This window comes from Arvicanthis niloticus, chromosome 8, assembly GCF_011762505.2.
Source record: "Arvicanthis niloticus isolate mArvNil1 chromosome 8, mArvNil1.pat.X, whole genome shotgun sequence".
NCBI lineage: Eukaryota > Metazoa > Chordata > Mammalia > Rodentia > Muridae > Arvicanthis > Arvicanthis niloticus.
This window is the reverse complement of record NC_047665.1, coordinates 9,728,570-9,750,678: the sequence shown is the minus strand read 5'-3', so window position 1 is coordinate 9,750,678 and position 22,109 is coordinate 9,728,570. Positions and strand designations below refer to the sequence as shown.

The 22,109-nt window shown below is 47.0% G+C and overlaps 1 long non-coding RNA gene across 2 annotated transcripts; it reads right to left on the bottom strand.

The window, feature by feature from the left end:
* Positions 1–16,568: 16,568 nt before the first annotated feature.
* Positions 16,569–20,394, bottom strand: LOC143443249 (uncharacterized). Of its 2 annotated transcripts, XR_013112048.1 has the most exons (3): positions 20,253–20,394; positions 19,419–20,122; positions 16,569–18,550 (listed from the first exon to the last, which is right to left on the bottom strand). It is a non-coding gene; the product is annotated as an uncharacterized LOC143443249 (long non-coding RNA). The 2 variants fall into 2 exon arrangements; XR_013112047.1 differs by having other exon boundaries at positions 16,569–20,122.
* Positions 20,395–22,109: the final 1,715 nt, after the last annotated feature.

Below are 22,109 nucleotides of genomic sequence, written 5' to 3'. Positions count from 1 at the left end.
CCTTCCTAGAGACATCAAGTCTGAGGAACAGCTGCAGACAATATTCATCTGTTGGGTTCAGCAAGCATCCCTTATCAGGAATGCTTCAGACCATGAACATTTAGAATTGTGGATTTTTTTTTCCAGATTTGTGAATATGTTAATCTATGTAATGAGACACCTTGTGTAGGACCCAGGTCTAAACATGATTCGTTCCTATTTCATGTGTACCTTTCACCCAACCCATAATTTCATAGGGAATTTTTAACAATGTGTGTATTGAGTTTCATGGTGTGGAATTTTCCTCCTCTTGGAGCTTCTAGAGTTCTGGATTTTGGAATATTTTGTAGTTGGGATTTCCAGGGTAGGGGCTCTCGGCCAACATTTGCAGCTAAAAGAGTCCTGCAGATGCTGCACAGTGGCTGTGTCCCTCCCTGCACGTGTTGTGGTCCTTCTGCTGTTCTCCGTGGGATGATACAGCACAAAGCTGAAAATACCGACCTACAGAACTGTAGGACTAAACCTCCATTTTTGATAACCCACCCAGTCTTGGGCATTCCGTTACAGCAGCACCAAACAGTCTAACATGGTGTTTATCACTCACTTCCTTCTCTTTTTGTGTTCTCTGCATGTCTTCCTTCCAATTTCCCTGCCTCTTGTACTTCAGGGTGGCCGACACAGCCCTGAAGGGTGTTTTAAGATGTATCCTCTCAAGGACCAACGTAGGAGGCTGATTGGAAGTCTGCATGTAGGGTTTTGTCAGTTTCCAGTCCTGGCATGAAGGCAGCCAGCTTGCCCACAGCTGATGAATTTTAAAAGAAGCATAAAATAATTTTTAATAACCTTGAAGCTGGAAGAGTAATAAATGTTTCAAAGCTTGGCTCGTCTGAAGCCTCTCTCTGCAGCGGATTAGCTCATTCACCGATGACAGATTTGGCAGCAGGGAAGGGGAGGGTGAAAGATTGATTAGCAGATTCCAAAAGCCATGTTGGACATGAAAATGCTCCTGACCATTTAACTCTTAGAGACCCCATGTGAGGCAGGAACTGTTATCATACTCCCCAAAACCCAGACAGATCTAGGGTCTCAGACTCAAGCCTGACTCATCCTCTGGGCCCTGTCATGACCTCACCCCTGGTTCACTCCAAGACTCAATCCAATCCAGACTTAAACTCCCATGTGTGCTTGTCAAGTGTCCGCCCTCCCCTCCCCCAGCCTAGCCAACACACAGTGAGGTTTGTGAGGTAAAGGCATGCATTTCCTATCCATGCCAGTTCTCAGTAAGCTAGAGGAGAGGCAAACCTGGCACACCACTAGAATACACAAGGTACATTGTGACTCTGGGGACCCTAAGACTGTACAAGAGACCCCAGAGAAACCACAGGAAGACAAACTTAAAATCCATGGACCAGTCTCTTAACAGCTACCCAATTGGGCAAGAGTGAACTTTCTTTTCCTAGGGGTATACAAAGAGGCCAAACTGTCACCTCCTGGAATATGGTGTGGGGACCTTTTGCCTTGGTTGATAATGGGTTAGTGGGACTGGAATGGCATTTGCTCTTGAAGAATTTCTCTGATACAGCAGGTAGTGTTTTGTGCTCTAAGTGCTTGTTTTGACCAACCCTGCTTTTTCCCCACAGCTCTGAGATATGGAGTTACTAGTCTGATTTTATGGGTGCTCAGGGAAGGTATGTGGCTTCTTCAGGGTTACAAAGCTTTGCCCTGGGACCTCCTGTATCCCACACCAGTGTGCTTGTGGTCCCTCATGCTCCCGGCCGCCAGTGCCACCCAAAAAGCAAGCCCCTGTTGTCTTGTTCCTAATGGCTACATAGAGTTTCACCAGGCTCCTTCCAGCACGTCACTGTATTATATACTCTAATCCATTCAAATCGTTGTTCTCGCTAATGAAGGAGCTGATCTTCAAAGCCAATGTAGCTTGCCTAAGGCCACACAGCTAGTCTGGCAGAGCTAGCCTGGCACAGCCAGAGAGCTATGAGACTGACCCTATCTCTGAAAGGGCAAACTTGGCCAGAAGGCCCGGGAAACAAGGAGACAATGAGAAACTGAGTGGAACCGGAGTGATTGGAGCCTTAAAGAACTCAGGAGGATTATGGGAGGCTGAGGAAAGCCTTTTCGAGGAGCTCGGCTACAAAAACGGGGAGATCGGCGCCTGACCCAGTGGTTTGTGTGGGTGGCTCTGGTGGCTTGATCCCCTCCCTAAGCTTGAGATAACCCACGGTTTAAAGCAAAGCCTTAAGCCTAGCAGTACAAGAGGACACACAGTTTGGGAAACTAATCAGCAGAATCAGAAAAAACCCACAACTCCATGAAGCCAGAGCTGCCTGGTCTGCTCACTGGTTCCCAGCTGGGAGCATGGTCATTTACCCTCTCTGTCCCACGTGGGGATTTGCATTCCCAATATTTGCTAAGAATGAGGTCCCAACTCCTCAGAGAAGGACCTGAGGTGCCAGGACATGAGGGGTCCCTTCCTTTTCCGTGTCCCCATGGCTTTTGTCCTGTCTCTCTATCTTGCCCCATGAGCACCTTCAAGGCAGTTGATGTCCCAGGCCCCCTGATCCAAGTGTTGGCTTACCCTGCTCATGCTCTTCTGTGGAGCCCCATGCGCACACCCCGCCAGATCTCATTCATACATTTTGCCTTTCCCATCTAGATGGTTCAACTATGACGTTGGAGTTCCACAACTGTGGACGTTCCAGCTTCCAACTATGTGCAGTGACAGAAAGAGGCTGTACCGCCCATCGTAGCCTGAGACACTCCTTAGCTTCCAAGTGCCTCCACGCAGGTAAAGTTGGATGCTCGGCTTCTCCATGGGAAACAACCTCAAGGCATGCCAATCTGAAGCAGAGCTGGAGTTTATCGCTTTATTTTAATTTAACACAGATCTTAAACACTGGGAGATGCTCAGGAAGTGAGGGACAAACCCACCTGTAGATATGAGCTTCCCAAGGGAGAGTCACATTGAAGTGTCTGGGTGACAACTGTAAATGGGATTTGGTATGTTCTTGAAACCTCATCGTTTAATGGGTTTCTGAGGGGATAACCCCCCCCCCCCCCCGTCTATAATCCTCTCTTCAATGACTGAGTGCAGGATGGCTCTGGAGGTGTCTTAGACAGGATTACAACCAGATAACGTAAAGCCAGAAGCCACTAAGGTTGTTCAGGGGATTCAGAACATGTCCTGTGATGTTGGGATCCTTGACTGGCAAGAGGCTTCAGTCAGACTCTAGGATGGAGGTTCTTGTTCCTTCTCCTGTCACCATAACTTTCTTTACCTCATGACCACCTTCCAGGCAGTTGATGCCCCAGTCCCCTTTGTCCTGTGAGGTCACTCACCCCACCTGTAGTGTTTTGGGGAATACCATGTACTCATCTCCAAAACAGGCACTTCCAAGTCCATAACCCTTTCTGCTCTGGGTAGTCTATAAGTCTCTTGAACCTGGAGCAAGGGAGCAATTCAGTCATGGTCACACAGCTAGAAAGACACAGGGCAGTCCTCAAGCCTGAGTCCTTGATGTCACGCCGTGCCTGAGCCATGTGTGCCTGTGTGTCTGCAGGTCCTGGTTTCCAACCGTCCTGGCACCTGTCACAGTTTAGCAGGTTACCATGGTTTCGCTCCCCAGCACCGGGGCAGCAGGGACCACCATCTGTTTACACTGCTGTCAGAGGAATTGATGTCATATGAAACTGTCAGCTCGGCGGGAGGAAGGAGGAAGAGTGGGCGGCTAGAGAGGCTTCCAAGCCATCTAAACTCATCTCCATCAAGAGCCTCTGCTCCCTGAGAAAAATGGAGAAGGGGGGAGCCTAGAGAGCACTTCCCAGGGGGGAGGGGAGTGGCTATTGTATTATTCTTTCCATTTGATGTAGCCACAATCCACAAATACACATCTGCCCCCATAGCCCCAGGGTGGCCATCACTGCATCCTCTCTACAGATGTTCTAATGGATGAAGCTGGAAGATAAGAAGAGCCTCTGCAAGGGCAGAGGAGGTTGGGTCCACTAGGAATAACTCCCCAGTCCTCAGGCAGCAAGGCTGGGAGCTTGCTCTAGGCCAAGAGGGACTCTCAGGCTGGGCCCAGGGAAGCTGGGTCCAGGCAACTTAGTGTTGGCCACACATGTAGGAAATAGGAGAGAAAGGCCATCAGGAAGACAGGCCATGAGCCATGATGCTGGGTTCCACAGTTCAGCCATGACCAATGCTTCAGTAAGGAGAGAGCAGCTGCCCTGGACACCACTTCTAAGAGACTTTGGTCTGTTCTAGAAGTATAACCAGAGGGACAGTGAGACTTGTCACTTTCTTACTCAGCATCTATCCACTCCTCTCAGATATAGCCCCTATTCTTCTGTGGAAAACCAGACTCTGCTGGTCGAATCCACTGGGGTTTAGCCAGGCTGATAATCCAGATCCAACTGATATATCTCAGTCTCTGTCCCTGATAGCTGGCTCAGGCAGAGTTATGTGATCTGAAACAAAACAATAACAATCAGGAATCGGGAAAGGGAACTTCTCCTCTGCTGGACAGCTAGCAGGACAACCCACAGGCTAGGAGCATGCAGCCATCTTGGCAAAGTTAGCCTGAGGAGGCAACCAGCAGCATCATGAAAGCAAGGTCAGAAAGCAGAGGACAGAAGAGTTTTCTCTCTGGACCCAGTCAACCTGAAAGAATAGTCTTTTGTTTGTTTGTTTGTTTGTTTGTTTGTTTGTTTTTGAGACAGGGTTTCTCTGTGTAGTCCTGGCTGTCCTAGAACTCACTCTGTAGACCAGGCTGGCCTCGAACTCAGAAATCCGCCTGCCTCTGCCTCCCAAGTGCTGGGATTAAAGGCATGCGCCACCACTGCAGAGAAAGTATAGTCTTATCCTGAAGCAATGCAGCTGGGTTTGGGGCAGTTCCTCCTAAGGTGGTCTTGGTAGACTGACATCACTCATTTCAGGTACAGAGCCCTGTGGAGTTGAGAAGAGCTGGGGGAAAATCCTGGTGGGGCCAGGTTGCGAGCCCCAATAGCAAGTTCAGGACTGAGAGTGGACTCTGCCAAAGAGAGAGAAGAAGAGGAGGCCGGGTTAGTGGAGGCGGGGCTAGTTAAACAGGAAGAGACCAGAAGTAGTTGCTAGAGGAGGAGACCGGCTCAGGCTGCCTCTGGAATTCCCCCACCCCCACCCCCCTTCACCCTCATCAACCAGCACCAGCTTCACTTCTACAAACAAGTTCATCAGGTGTTCAGAAAAGGTTGCTCAGAAACTCTGGCCTGCCCAAGTGACCCTCTGGTCCCCAGCCAGCCCAAACACTTTGAGAAAATCCTTTGCTTTCCCTGGGCCCGTGTTGTCTCCTATAAAGTGGGAATGCTTTCTTGCATTGTGCTGGAGATGAAGAAAGCAGAGAAGACAGGCACATCCTCCAGGCCAGGAGGGGCTTAACATCCCGCATCTCTTGCTGGGATGCCAGTCTTTTGTCAAATAAGTAAAGATTGCAGGTAGAGAGCTCTTCCTTCACAAGCATGTCTGCCATTGGTTTTTAAAGCCACAGGTTGTCAGCCTTACGGGTCAGACCCGTCAGACGTCTGGAATTTGCTTCAACGTGATATGGAAGGGCAAAGCAGGGGAGGGGGACACAGAGGCCAAGGAAGCTGCAGCGAGAAGTCAGGAAGCTTCACTGCTGTCCACTCTAATAGTGTATCATTTGTAGTTTTAAAAATGAAATGTTGAAAAACAAATAAATAAAGGTTCTGCCAGATCCCAGGGTGGGCTACTGCAGTGCACTTCAGTGTAATACCAGCACCTATCTGTGCAAAGGAAAACAAAACAAAATAAACAAACAAACAAAACGGAGACCCGAATAACCATGGGGAAGACTACTTAGAGTCTAGAGTCTACACTTCCTGCAATGTCTCTTTCCTCTCTCTCAATCAAGATTCCTAACTTGTTCTTTCTGATTCCCAGGGAGCCTAAGGCAAGCAGGAACCAGCAGCCACTTGAGTCCTCACCGAAGCGAATGAAGAACAATATAGAACTTAACAAAAGACAAGAGTAGAGGTTTCCCCACAGCTGGGAAGGACCTCATCATAAGAAAGTTCCCTGGGTCCCAAGAACAGCACAGAAGCCACTGAACCACCAGCATTGCAGCATCCCAGAGTTATTGGCTTGAGACTGGAAACATCACCATGGCAACCAATGGGTACCACTGTCCAGAGACAAGGTGACTCTCTGGAGAGGATTTGATAAGGTCTAAGAATACAAAAGCCTGAGCCTTAAACCAGGGGTGAGATGTTCCCACAAGGACTGGCACTGACCTTCTGGTCTGTCAGATGTGATGAGTTTTAAATTGATGTAAAGAAAGTAAGAACTGTCAGCCAGTGACCATGTGGCAGGACAGGATGGTAATGCTGGTCACTGTGGCATCCAAAGAGGAGGATTAGAGCTGGAGAATGAGACCCTGGATATATCATTTGTATCCTCAATACACAGCTGCTTCATCTATAAAATAAAAATAACAGGACCTGGGCGGGAGGGGCCTGCTGGAAAAATGCCAGCAGCAGGGGGCCCTGCCTAGTAAGAGGCACAGGGCAATCCTCCCACCTCAAAAAAGGCACAGGGCAATCCTGGCTTTTTCCTTCTCCTCTTCCTCCTCCTCTTCCACACAGGGCAATCCTGGCTTTGACTCGTTCCTCCTCTGTTCTGCCTGCATCTAGGAAAAAGCCATGTAAATGGAACTGTAATTAATATGCAGTCAGCAAAGGCTAATTAAGAATTTATTTTTGCTCCTTGACTAATGACAGTTTGAAGTCTGTTCTCTCGTTTTCTTGGTTGGCTACACAGAGTCCCCTGAGTCCTCTGTGGAGAGTCGGGAGGCCCTCGTTAGATCAGCTAACAGGAATTAGTCATCACAAGAGGCAACTGCACATCTCCGGGTCATTTGTGTCCACCTGCAGCGAAGACAAACTCACCCAGGCAGCTCTCTGTTTGTTCCTTCTCTGGCCTACTCCATCTCGAGCACTAAAGCACCATTTTCCAGAACTAGGCGAATCACCTCCCCTGCACACACCTCCCCATCCCACCCTGAGCCAAGGCTGCAGGCTGCAGGCTGCTTCCTACTCTTACCATCTGCCCCTTCCAGCCGCATCCCCACCTTCTCCCAGTTTCAAGCTGCCATGTTCTCTTAGCCAGGGCCTCCATGCCCATCTCCTTGATCCATTCTCCCTACACACGACAGTGGGTTTTTCCAAATGTAAAGCAGAACACTTAAAATATTAATCAAAACCCTCTACTGTCTTCACATGGGGCTAAGAATAGTGACCCACTCCACCACCGGTGGCTAATCCAACCCCCCTCGTCTCATTAAACACTGCTCCATCTTTTGCCTGTATAGTGTCACGACTTCTGGACCTTCTGTTTCTCTATGAGACTTTTTCTCACTATTAAGTTCTTTAAATTTTCCCACAGTTGCCTCTGTCTTCCTCAGGTACCAGCTCTGGTGTCTCTTTCCTCCGGAGATCCGCTCCCTGACTGTAGCATCTGAAGCAAGCTTCTCTGTCCCATGGCTCTTTGTTGTATAAATGTGCCAAAGATAGTCCTGTGTATTGGTCCCAAGGTTATTTCTGCACAGTAGGCTGAGACTAGTTAAAAGCCCACAGCAGGGGAAAAAATCAAATTATTATACATAGAGTTTTAAGAATAGCTCAATAAAGCAAAGTTTTTACTTACTCTGGACCTGAAGATTTGCATACTCTATAAAACTATACCTTCCTCTGTTGGGTATTAATAAAAATAACTTATAAGTCTCAGGGTTCTGCTGCCTTTGGGGAAAACTGTCACAGAGTCCCTGATGTCATTCTGAGCAACATCACCTGGATATGTCAACAAAGTCTTCTGCCTCTCATACCACATTCGTGTGGTGGCTCCTTGAACAAAACTTCTTTAATCAACACCTGGGCATGCCCATCCCCACCCCACCTGATGCCCCCACCCCACCCTATGCCCCTTATCAGCTACACTGTACACTTCTCTTCATGATACTCTTACTTTCTGAGACTGCTCAGTTATTGTGTTTGCTTGCTCTTTGTCTCTCTCCCTCACTGAAATACAAAGTCCATATAAGCAACCAAGAAGTCTATGAAAAATAAATTTGTATATTGTCTAGTTACTTTCTCATTGCTGTGCAGAGACACTATGATAAAGGCAACTTATAGAAGAGTTTCAGATTGCTGCTGCACAAGGAGACTCTACCATGGTGGCATACTACACAGGGGCCGCTGAGGGACCTTCCACCATGGTGGTAGACGCAGGGCCCTATAAGGGACATTCCACCATGGTGGCATAATACACAGGGGCCTCTGAGGGACATTCCACCATAGTGGCATACACAGGGGCTTCTGAGGGACATTCCACCATAGTGGCATACACAGGGGCCTCTGAGGGAGACTCTACCATGATGGACCTACGATAAAACCGTTGCACTTCTTAGTCTCTACCCCAGAGATGCATCCCCAATCCTTCCAAGGAAGACTGTTTAAGATGTTCTGGGCATTTACAACCTTAACTTTGCCACTCAGGAGGCAGAGCCAGGTGTATTTCTGTGAGTTCAAGGCTAGTCTGGTCTACAAAGTGAGTTTCAGGACAGCCAAGGCTATGTAGAAAGACCTTGTCTCAAAAAGAAAAAAAAGTTGTTTAAAAACTTAAAATAAGGATTTGAACCACCAGGAAGACAGAGTAGACTTGACCTCCATCCCACCTGGCTATAAGCTTCCCACACCTCAAACTTAGATACCATCAACAATGGCTAAGTAAGGTGCAATAGTAAGCCTCTCTCACCTGAAGCATCAGGGAAGTCCACCTGAGGAAAGATTATCCCTTCCAACCAGGAGATATAAATGGAAATGTGTGGAACTGGATAAAACGGGTCCAGTTCCCTGAAAAATATAACTACTCTCATCTTTCCAAATAAGAAGTAGATCACTTGGGCAGCCCCATTAAGGACATCCAATTCATAATTTTAAACCTTCTAAAAAAAAAAATCTTCAGACCCAGATGGCCTCACTGAAGAATTCTACCAAATGTTTAAAGTAACACCAGTTCTGTAAATCTCTTCCCAGGGGACAGTAAACGGAACATGTCTAAGTGCTTCTTGTGAAGTTAGTACCGCTGCGATGACGCTAAAACCAGAGATAAACACAGGCTCCAAGAGGGGAAGAACCACAGGCCACAGACCAGTATTCTTCATGAATATAGACATGATTTTCCTCACAAAATGCTAGCAGACAGAATTTGTAATATTTCACCATGAACTGTAGTGGGTTGGCCTAATGCTACTTGTATTTGAATGCTAATATTGGGTCTCCAAGATTAGTTGCCCCAGAGACAAGAGAGTCCACACATAGGATGCTGAGTGACCCCGCCCCCAAGTTATTTCTGATTGGTGAATAAAGATGCCAACAGCCAATAGCTGGGCAGAAGAGACATAGGCGGGGTTTAGGTTTTCTCAGGCTTGGGGTGAGAGGAGAACACAAGGAGAAGAATAAGGTGTAGATGGAGGAAAGGCAAGCTGCCACGGGTTAGGAGCCAAGAGAGGGTGGCCCTGAGTGCTGTCCGATTGGAGTTAAGAGCAGCCCACATGAACATAGTAAGTAATAACTCAGTGTTATCGGTAGGAAAGTAGATTCTAAGAACACGGAGAGTAGATAGATGGCCAGTAATTGTACTGTTTAAGGCCTATTGTAAATATAAAGCTGTATTGTATGTGTCTTTCATCCGGGAACTTAAATAGTCTAAGGCAGGGTAGAAACCTCGGGCCAGGATTAAATAATTTCTACAACAATGAACTGCAATCAGTATCTAAAGCCCCATCAATGTAAACTTCCTTATTGACAAACTAAAGAAGAAAAATAATATGACATGTAACTGACGTCAAAAAATTCAACAACACACTCGTGATCAAAACCTGGAGGGAAAAATAGGCCTAGGAAGGACTTCTTTAACTTGAGCAAAATGTCTACACAAAATCTACAGCCAACACTATAGTTACCGTGAATGGTCACGGGTTGTTTGCTCCACAGATTCAGGAATGGCAAGCAGGTCAAATCTTTGTGCTCTTAGTCCTCACGGGTACTAGAAGCTGTGGCCACTGCTCTAGTAGAAAAAAAAAAAAAAAAAAAAGGAAGGAAGAAAGAAAGGAAGGAAGGGAAGAAGGAAGAAAAAGGAGAAAGAGAAAAGAAAATATTTTTAAAGGTAAAGAAATTTGGCTTGGAGTGATGGCTAAGGGATTAAGAGCACAGAATGCTCTTCCAGAGGACCTAGGTTCAATTCCCAGCACCTACAAGGCATCTCCCAACCATCTATAACTCCAGTTCCAAGGGATCCAACGCCCTCTTCTGGCCTTTACAGGCTCCAGGCACAAACATGGTACAGACATATGTGCAGGAAAAGACTTGTACATGTAAAATAACAAAATGATTTTTTTAAAAATTAAATGCAACAAAGGAAATTAAAGGCATGCAGACTAAGGCTGGGGAGGTGGCTTGGTGAGGACAGAAGTCCAGATCTCTAGACACCTTGTAATAGTCAGGTCTGAGTGGCCCACCTCTATCCCAGCACTCTGGGGTGAAACAGGATAGTATAGAGCAAGCTGGCTAGCCAATGGAGCCAAAACTGAGCCCCAGGTTCAACAAGAGACCCTGTGTGCACATGTGTGCACACACACACATTGCACATACATGTGCACATACATGCACACTCACACACACATGCACATGTACACTCACATGCATAGTCACACGCACACACTCACAGACACACTTTCACACACATATGCACACTGACACACACATGCAAACACGCGTACCCACACACATATGAACATAAATACATGTATGCACAGACACTGCTTTCACATCATACATGCATTCATATGCCAACCCCCAGAAGCATGCAGAACATACAGGAACAAATGAAAGTATCAGTATTTTCAGACATTATAATTACATATGCATAACAATCTAAGGAATTTAAAAATAAAACCAAAGCCTGGAACTGTGAGCGAATTTGGCCAGACTGAGGAGTAAGACAAGCATGCAAAAATCAAGTGTGCTTCTGGTTGCTAGTGTTGAGACACTGCCAGCTCCGATTCAATGCCACTTACAATCACTTGGAGAAGAGAGTGTTACGCATCAAACTGGACATGAGCAGGACTGATGTGCTACAAAGGCAGAGTGCTGGTGGAAGAGATTAAACCCTAAATCAAGTGATGCTAAGTCAGCCACGCTCATGGAGCAGAAGACTTGACGTAGCAAAAATGCCAATCCCCGCCCCTCCCCCCATCCAAGAAATGTTTCCATAGCTATAGAAAAGATTGTTCTAAAAATTCATGTAGGAGAAGAAAAGTAACTAGAATAGCTGACATAATTTTTAAAATCAAGCATGGTGTGAGAGTCCTCGGGCTACTTAACCTTAAAATTTAGGCTGTCCTCGCTGTATAGAAGCTCGCTGAGATTTACGGACTTTGTGTCCGGATGAGATTGGCGTATAATGTTTATTTTACTTGCAGTTTTCCATAATAAAGTTTATAAAATTAAAAGAAATAATATTTCAAGACTAAACAGTTGCAGGAACCCAGGCTATGAAGTTGGTGCATGGATAGACACACAGATTAATGGAACAGAATAGAATATCCAGAAGGAAACTCATATAAAAACACTCAAGAGATTTCTGACAGAGGTGCAGAAGCTGCTGAACAGACCCAGATGATCACTGCTAAAGCGCCTGGATGTTCACTGCCAAAAAGAAAGAAAAAAAAAACTCAAACTAAAGCTCAGATCTTATACAAAATTTAAAATGGATCATAGACTTACATAGAAAATGTTAAGCTATAAAACATTTTTTAAAAATAGAAGATCTTCAGGGTCCAGAGCTAGGCAAAGAATCTCTAGGCTCAACATCAGAACTCTAATTTGCAAAAGGAAAAATTGAAAATGGATCTCATTAAAATTTTAAAGTTCCTCCTCTGTGAACAATATCGTTGCGAGGATTAAAAGGTGAGCGGCTGACAGGGAGGAGGCCCAGGAAACGCTTACCAACAAAGAGCCGGTGTAGTGGGTTCAAGCAGCGATTCTAGACCTGAGCTTAATTATTAAATTATATCGAATAGTAAGTGATAGAAAGAGCATTTTAAATTCATCATATCAAGCCTGGCCTAGTAGCACCTTCCTGTAATCCCAGCTACTCAGGAGGCTGAAGCAAGAGGATGACAAATTCAAGGCCAGCCTGGGCTGCAAAATGAGTTTGAAGTAAGTCTCTGTCTCAAAATATAAAAAGGAAATAAAAGGTTCTGGGGACCTAGTTCCCAGTATGGGGAGCCCAGAGTTCAAATCCTAGAATCCCCAAAGCTACAAATGATGCCATTCCACTTATATTACATTATGTTCTTGTTAGTTTTATGACAACCTGACATGTTAGTCATAATTTCTCCATCAGAGTGATCTGTGGGCAAGCCTGTGCTACAGCTTCTTGATTGGTGACAGATATGGAAGGGTCCAGTCCATGGTGGGTGATACCATGTCTGGGCAGGTAATCCTGAATTATATAAGAAAGCAGGCTGAACCCCACAGGAAAACCAATAGTGTCAACTAACCTGGACCCCTGGGAGCTCCCAGAGACTGAGTTACCAACCAGAGGTGCTGGTCCAAGGCCCTTGGCACATACGTAGCAGTGGGCTGCCAAGTCTGGCCTCAATGGGAAAGGATAGACCTAATCCTACAGAGACTTGATGCATGGGGGGGGGGGTATGGGAGGTATTGCCCCCTCAGAGGTGAAGGAGAGGGGGCATGGGGGGAGTAGCATTGCAATGTAAATAAATAAATAAGTAAATAAATAATAAAGCAGAAAGAAAGGAAGAAAGAAAGAAGGGAGGGAGGGAGGACAGGACAGAGAGAGAGAGAGAGAGAGAGAGAGAGAGAGAGAGAGAGAGAGAGAGAGAGAGAGACTTATCAAGCCCGTGGGGAGCATATCAGTATGCAGTGTTTCTCCATGGTCTCTGTTTCAGTCCCTGCCCTGACTTTCCCTCAGTGATGAGGCATGACCTGAGATTTGTAAGATGAAATCAACTCTTTCCTTCCCAAGTTGCCTTAGGCCATGGTGTTTCATCACTATTGTAGAAACCCTAATTGAGACGAGCTGCTTTCTACAAAAGGTGAGACTATCAACTTGTAAGAAAGGACAGAAAGCAGATCTGTGTTGCTGGACATGGGGTTGACTAAAAAGAGGAGCGAGGGAATTCAGGAAGACGTGGTAGAGACACTTTATATATTCTTTAGGGTTATAGTTACATGGTTGTGTGCATTTATCAAAATTAATAGCGCCAGGTACTTAAAATACACCACCCGATCATGTATAAACTTTACAATAATACACAAAATTTCAAAGATAACTCTAAGGACTTAGCAGCAAAATGATAAAACAGCCCAACTAGAAAAGGAGCAAAGCTATGAAGACAGGCTTCAGCAAAGAGGGAACAGAACGGTGAGCAAGCACAAGAAACTGGTCGGCAGCACCAGTCAGCAACACTGGCCGTCAGGAAGTGAGTGTTGCTACACACCACAGGGATGGCTACAACAGCACTGAACAGGGATGAGGACTCAGAGTCTGTACCATCCCTCCGTGGCTGGTATAGGTGTGAAAAGGGAGCTGCTCTTGTAACCAGTTTAGTGGGTCCTTAAAAGAACAAAATACATACCTCCCAGACAGCTGATCATCAACCCCGCTCCTGGAACTTCCTGTGGAGGAGTTAAACTTACATTTACACAAATAACCCATGCAGAGATGTTTCAGGGACTCACAGAAACAAGGTTGGCATCTGACAAACCAACCTTGGCAATGGCTGAGGAAAAAAGGTCACCAAGTACAAAAAGCCAATGGGAAAGATGGCACATCAGATGACTCTATCTGCAGGGTTATTACAATGACAAAGCTTTGTGGTAGGCAGGGGTCAGGGGGAGAATATCTTAGTGACCTCCAAAAGTGAGTGGAGAGTGGAGTCCCTGAGAGACCCTGAGAGATCCTGGGCAGTGACTTGATATAGTCATGTCAACATCCTGATTTGTATATTTTCCTACAACTTTGCAAGAAACTGGCTAAAGGGATATAAGACTTTTCTATTCTGTACAACTACCTCAAAGTAAAAGGTTTAACTAAAGAATAGCAATACTTGGAGCTAGGGAGACAACTCCATAGCTGAGAGCGTGTGCTGCTCCTGCAGTAAACCTAAGTTCAGTTTCCAGCATCCATGCTAGGAAGCTCACAACCATCTGTAATTCCTGTTTCAGGGAACCCCGCGCCCTCTGCTGGCCTCCAGGGGTAACTGCACTTTTATATGCACATACTCAGCATAGACACACACCTACTACATACACAAAGGAAAAATAATAAAAATGAATTGTTTTTTAAAAATAATAATAATACAATTGTCGGTAGTGTTGCTTGTATTCAAGGGAGAAATTTTTGGAAACCACCTAAACGTCCTTCTGTAGAGAAATAGTCAACCACAACAGAATGTTGAACAGAGTATCTAAAGTAACATTTCTCTCTCTCTCTCTCTCTCTCTCTCTCTGTGTGTGTGTGTGTGTGTGTGTGTGTGTGTGTGTAAACCTAAGTTTTAATTCCTTAGTAGCAAATGTCCAGGAGGGTATTTGCCGCATTGAATGATAAATAGATAGATGATAAATAGCTAATAGATAGATGGTAGATACATAGATATAGATAGAGAAATGATAAAATATAGATAGATAGGTAGATAGATGATAAATATATAGATGATAGATAAATGATAGATGATAGACACATAGATATAGATAGATGATATATAGATGATAGATGATAGATAAATGACATATAGATAGATAGATAGATAGATAGATAGATAGATAGATAGATAAATAGACAGACCACTTCATACAACATGGTATATAAGAAAACATGTACATACAAGCACAGGCTCGCACATACAGTATGGTTCCTGTGTAAATACATATGCCTTGGATTCTTGGTAATTGATTGCCTCCTAAGGGGTCAATGGCTACTAACTGGGAACCTAAAACACTCTTGCCATTCTTGTGTCTAATGCAGATCTAAACAGACCTTATCTACAGTATTAAAACACTTCATGGAGGGAGGTAGGAAAGACTGGAGAAGTGTCTAAAAAGCATCTGGAGAGCAGGAACACAAAGAAAGACTAACTGCCCCCACCACCCCTACCACCACCCCTGCCTGGATCAGCGCCGGTGGCCTCAGCTCTGCTGGCATTTACTGGTTGTAATTTTGTGTGACCTGGCCGTTGTGTTTGCTTCAACAGCTTCTGCTCTCTTAGACACCAGAAACACCACCCCTGCCTGACACCCCCACACCCCCAGATATAAAGACAAAAATGCCCTCCTGACATTGTCATGAGCCCCAGAGGGGGATGAGAAGAGAGGTGAAAACTGCTAAGGCCAGGAGTCACAGAGCAACCCCAGCAATGGAGCGGGCTTGCATGGGGGAGGGGCACCCACAGTGATGGATCCCTTCACTTTCATTTCTGACAGGGAGAATATATGCAGGTCTGACTAAGGTCATTAAAAATTAATTTTTCAAAAGCAGCCTTGACTGGGAAAGATGGTCCTGGAGTGGGGAAGAGGCCTGGCAGCCCCGAGACTGATAGCTTGGCCAGCCCTCTCCTCACTGAGTCTGCAGGGGGACCTAAGCAAGAGCTACAGCTGATTTACATCCCCTGAACCTGCCCCTTAACCCTGAACACAGCCCTATAAACACCATGTCCACCTTCTCCCTCAGTCTCCACGCTCAGGCCAGTGTGAGGAAGACTGTCTGCTCGTCCTCACTACTAACCTATCCCTTCGTTCCCATAAGCCACCCCTTGGAAAGGTCGCTATCAACCTTCCAAGAGTTAAACATCATGGGGCTGTGATGCCCCAGGATCTCACTGCCCTGCACATCCCATGCTACACCTCTGCATTGTTCACTAAGCATGCCGGACATCACCATCATCAATGGCCCCTCTCCTGTACCTAGGACATCACCATCAACGGCCCCTCTCCTGTACCTATCCATCTGTCTAGGCCCCAGCTCTGTTCTCTGGATTCCTCTTGGCTCAAGGAACACTGGCACCAGGGAAAGATGGCAGAGAAGTAGGCAATTAGTTTCCACATCCTTCCCTCCAGATCACCCTTTGGAAGTGCCAGGCTCTCCCTGGAGGCTTTCCCCCCTCAGCCTGAGCTTCCAGCATGCCAGTAATCACCCTTCCTTCTCGAGCTTTGAAACTGGCTTCCCTGTGGACATTATCTTCTGAATCCACGATGTGGAAATAAATACTTCCTTTACTGGACCATTTGTCTCTTTACCCTGGTCAGTTACACACATCCCCACTCACAAGCCCCTGGAACAAGAGCAACAAGTGTGCACTCCAGAGCTGTGCCCTGTCTCATTCTCAGAAATCCCACGAGTTGGGGCTGAAGAGATGGCTCTGCAGAAAGGGAACCAGCTTTGGTTCCCTGTGACGCGCCGAGCTCCCGACCAGCGGGAAGAAAGACACGCACAACAGTTCCTTCCAACAGCAATTTACTCAGGCCTTGAAAGAAATGGGTGAGCCCCGGGGCGATCTGATGGCTCCCTCCTCCTAGGGTAAGCCTTATATCCCTGAAATGACGTCCCAGCACGCCACATCATGCCACTGCAAGCCATAGGCTCTGGCCTAGCAACGTCAGGTCAGGCGATTGCTAAGTCCTCCCATCTCTCCACCCAGCCAGGAGTTGTACTGCTCTGGCGCATCCGACAGGCGCCATCTTTAGGGCGTGCGGTGTCTGTGTGGCTCTCCACAGTTCCCAGCATCCAACGGGGCAGCTCACAGCCACCTGTAAGTGCAGCTCCAGATCATCACATGACTTCTTTTGTCCTCCATGGACACCAGGAACACATGTGGTCCACATACATACATGAAGGCAAAACATTCATATGCATAAAATTAAATATTTAAACAAAAGAGGCTGCAATGGTGTGGTGGTTTGAATATGCTTGCCCCAAGGAGTAGCACTATTAGGAGGTGTGGCCATGTTGGAGTAGGTGTGGCCTTGTTGGAGGAAGTGTGTCACTGTGGGCATGGGATTTGAAACCCTCATCCTAGCCGCCTAGAATATAGTAGTCTTCTCCTGTTTGCCTTTGGAACAAGATGTAGAACTCTCAGCTCCTCCAGCGCCATGCCTGCCTAGACTCTGCCATGCTTCCTGCCATGACGATAATGGACTGAACCTCAGAACATGTAAGCCAGCCCCAATTATAAAGGTTGTCCTTTATAAGGGTTGCCTTGGTCATGGTGTCTCTTCACAGCAATGGAAACACTAAGACAAATGGTGCATGCCTTTCATCTCAGCACTCTAATGGCAGAGGCAGAAACAGAGTCAGGGAGATCCCTGTGAGTTCAGACCAGCCTGGTCTACAGAGAAGAGTACCACATCAGTCAGAGCTACATAGTGGGGCCCTGTCAAGAAAGAAAAACAGAATGGAAGGGAGGAAGAAACAAAGATCCCACAGGCTGCCTCTGGTAGGTCCTAAGTAATGGGCATGGTTTCATAATGGCTGGATATATAAGTAAGTAAACAGCAACTGATAGCCAGACATATGGATGGACAAAATGGCAGGTAGACACAGGCCTGGATGGGTAAATGGGCTGTGGACATCCAGACCTCCTTTTCACAGACATCAGTCACAGCCGGGACCCCTTGGGTCCTCACCACTCACCAGGTACCATGTGGGATCCTGTATGCTCTGTAAACAAAAGAAGACCTTCCCTTCCACCCACTCACACCCAGGGCAGTAATACTCCACCCTGTGGTCTGACTCTCCAAAGTTTCAGTTGCCTATAATCAACCATAGTCTTCAATGTGAAATGGAAAATTCCAGAAATACATGCATGGTCTGTGAGTTTTGATTTGTGCACCATTCTGACTTCCACAGTTCCTTGATCTTGCCGGGCTGTGAGTCATCCTGTGGCCAACATTTCCAGACTGGATGTGCTACCAGCTGTGCGGTCACAGTAGGGCTGTCAGATCCACCACCGCAGTAACTCCGCATTTGTGTTCAAGTAATTCCCCATTTTGCTTATTTATAGCCCAAAGCGCAAGAGCGGTGATGTTAGTAACTCGGATGTGCCCAAGGGAAGCCAAGAAGTGTTTGAAGTGAAAATGTGTATCATGGATGCATACTGTACATATAAGAATGTTCTAGTTAGCTTCAGTTCTCAGTTTAACAAGCCCAGAGTATCGGAGACAATCCCAGTTGGGGATAACCTCCATCAGATTGGCCTCTGGGCATGTCTGAGGGCATTTTCTTATTCTTGATTATTGACTGATAGGAGAGGGCTCGGCCTACTGCGGGCAGTGCCACCTGGGCAGGCGCTCCTGGGTTGTATGACAAAGCTGTCTGAGCAAGAGCTAGGTAAGCAAGCCCATCAGCAGTACGTCTTTGCGGTCTCTGCTTCAAGATCCTCTCATGAGCTCCTGCCTTGGATGTCCCGGGTGATGGACTAAGCTGTAAGATAAATAAACCCTTTCTTCCCCAAAGCTGCCTTTGGTCATGGTATTCATCAAAGCAACAGGAAAGCAGCTAGGACAAGGAAAGACACAGTGTGCATGGTTCAGAACTACCTGAGCTTTCTGGCATCCCCGGGGTATTGGAACACATTCCTTGGCCACCTGATAGAGAGGACACCTCACCATATGCACCAAGACACAGAGCACGCTGCCTCTGGTCACTGAAATGCTTATGAGTCTCCACACTAATGGGCAGCTCTCCAGCCAACACTATCTGGGTCCTATGACTTAATCCATCTTGCCATGGTCTGCCTGGATTTACACATTCTGTGTGGTGAGGCCTTTTATCAGAAAGATCTCCCAACATCTGAGATGCATATCAAAGTCACAGCATGACATCTATGCCTCTGACTTGCAGCGATGTGAACCAGGGTTCCCATTTCCCCTCCTGAGGATCCAGGTGTCTGCTAGAGCATCTCCCACAACTTAGGGCCCCCTACCCATTTGTTATTGAAGAATTGATTAAGGTTACAGATAAAGAGAGGCATGGAAAATCTGCAAGGAGTGGGTTATGCAAGAAAAATGGGAGGCTCCTAGGCTCATCACCTTCTCATTCTGCCACTTGTTCAGGAAGGAGCGGGTGGCTCCCTGGAGCTCGCCTTCTGAGGCATTTACGGAAGTATCCTCACATAGGCACAGCTGATAAAAAATCACTGGCCCCTCTGGAGATCAGGCAGCTTTACCGCTGGTCTCCCTGGCAACTGGTTCCCACCTGGATTCTCTTCAGGAGCCCCCTAAGTATGCCTCAGGAGAACAAAAGGTGTTTCCATCACTTTCAGAAATTGGGGGAGGTCTTAGGTACTTACTCTTGTGTGAGGAACCAGGGCCAAAGACTATTAAAAGGCACAGTTCTCCTAGTACCCCGTCTACAGTGGCCTCGAGAGCACTGTCAGGAATGGAGGGATGCAGAGACCAATGTCTTTGGCTTCACAGTGCCTCACAATAGCATAATTATCCAATGCCCAGAACAGAACTGGAAAGAAGCAGAAGCAGCAGGTCCTTTGCTCAAGGTCACAGGTGTGGCAAGGGAAAGACTGACTCAATGTGCACAAGTTCAGTCTTCTGGCCTTGCAATCCTGATGGTGTGGGAGGACTCTAGGACCCCAAGGTGTATGGCAGGGACTCACCTGGGCCCTTTCTTGACTCCCAACAGCCCTCACTCCCAGCCCCTTCCTGGATCCTGTTCTTTCAGTCCCTGCCTGGCTCCCACACACTGTGTGCTGCCTTCCATTCGGGTTTCTGAGGATGTCTGGGCTGTGCGAGAGGCTCAGGGCAGCAGGAAGTCCACCCACGCCTGCCTGAGAACCCTGTTTACCTCTCCAGCCTGCAGGAGCTTTGTAAATCTGAAGATTTCTGTTCAAAAGAAAACTGCTAGCTTGTGAGGAACCGCCTCAGGCAACAGCTCTCCTTGACTTGCCACCACCGGCTTAGGAGATAGGGAGCATGGCCACCCCACTCCACTGGACATTATTCCCTGATCCTCAGACGTGGCTGGTATCTTAGGGCTTCCCTGTCACAAGACAGAGCTGAATCAATGAACTATCGCTGGGGAACACATACCTTACTGAGACCCTCCCCACTCCCCACCCCCGACCCACGACCCACGACCCACGACCTTTAGCTTCTCTTGCTCTCCTGACCTTTCTGCATTGTCTGGTTTGGCTGTGAGGACTAATGACCAGGGTTTCCTCCTGTTTGGCTACCGGAAAACTAAGGCTTGCAAGCTTACGAGCTGGCGAGAAGCCACGCCCACCTCCCAGGACAAGCAAAGCTGGATCCCACTACAAGGTGCGAGGTTTGGAGCAGCTCAGCTCAGCCTGGCAGCTTCCCCATGGAAGCAGCAGACGTCATTTATTTCCTTCATTATTTATGCACAGCACGTTGGAACAGGGCCCTTGGTGATTAAAGCGCCTCGGGACAGAAATGCGGGCTGAAACATTAGCGACAATACAGAGAGGGAAACAAAACAACAGCATCAACGGGGACAACTCAAGACCAAAGCGAGGAGTACAGCTAAGGACATCACCTCACCACTTCGCACTTGGGAGATGACCCTTTACCAGGGGCCCTGCCATATTCTAGATCTCAGTCACGCCAAAGCTGGTCATCATTATCATTATTAACTAGGACCATCATCCCTGAGTCACATCCTACCTCCGTCAGTTCTGGCTGTGTGGCCTAGGATAGGTAATTAACCTCTCTGAGTCACAGTGTACTGGGCCATTTACTCCTTGGGGAGTATATGGAATGCATAAGAACTTATGAATTGAAGGCCTGGCATATTACAAACTTCTGTTTTTTTGCATGTTAAACTGCTTTTTACATACAATTGTGGGTAGGAGCTCAAGCAGAATCAGGCAAAGTTTTATTGAAAGTACAGCCTGGCTTCAGCTCGGACTCTGCTTGGAAAGACATGTCTGTGATGCACACTTTTTGATAGGTCAACAGCACACACACATACACACATGGGCCCCAATCCCTTCCTTCTGTCTTGGAGGGAAGCTCCCTAAGACTCAGAAAGTTCTAAAGGAAGGCTTGTAAAGACCCCAGAAGCAAACAACTCACAAGTCTCAGAAATCCCTGAAATCGACCATATCCACAAGGCCCCTCCTTCCCCCAAGTGCTGACTGCTAAGGAGACTCAGTCCAACCAATCTGCTTGGAGAAGACTCTGACTTCTTAAACCACCTGAAAGTGATACAGAGAGCTCACACCCCCACACTGGGCCGGGCTTTCAATTGTCCTTTGAATGGCCTGAAATGTGCCTGCTCCTCTAAGTAACCTCCCAGCCAAACTCCCAACAGTAACTACAGTAAACTCATTGGTCAACCAAGCTGGTCTTGAGTGTTACAATTTGAACTGTGGTCAGTCCCCATCTGGGGTCAGTAGATATATGTGTCATATGTTCCCAGGGAAAGTGCCATGTAGGTCCCCTGCCTCCTAGAGTTGAGTCCTGCCTTACATGGAATAATACAAGCAAGGGGTTCATCCATGTACCTGTCCCAAAGGCTCTGTCAGATGGACGGAATGTATCCCTCCTGATGTGCAGGCCTTGCCAATGGGATGAGACGTGATCCAGTAAGGGGCAGATTCTTTCCTTGAGAACAGGACCAGCGGCCACCCTCGGGAAGAGAGCCTACAGAGGGAGTCTCCCTTGTTTTCCTCTTCACGTTCTACCACATGAGGGCATGGCATTTTTGCCCTCCCAGAAACACAGCACTGAGACACCATGGTGGAAGCAGAGCAGTCTCATCAAACAACACAAACCATTTCTGTTCTTTCTGCACCACCCTAGTCCTGGATATTAAGTTACATCGGCACAAAAGCCTCTGATAGCTCTTGCACCTCAAGCCGGTACTTTTACAAGGGGACTCCCAAGGCGGCCATTCAGCACAGTGTGTATCCTTCCAACAGAACAGGCTGGGAATCCAATACCTGTGGAACAGGCCACAGCGTCAGACTGAGCGGGTTCAAAGCCTCCTCTTAGGTTTGTGGCGT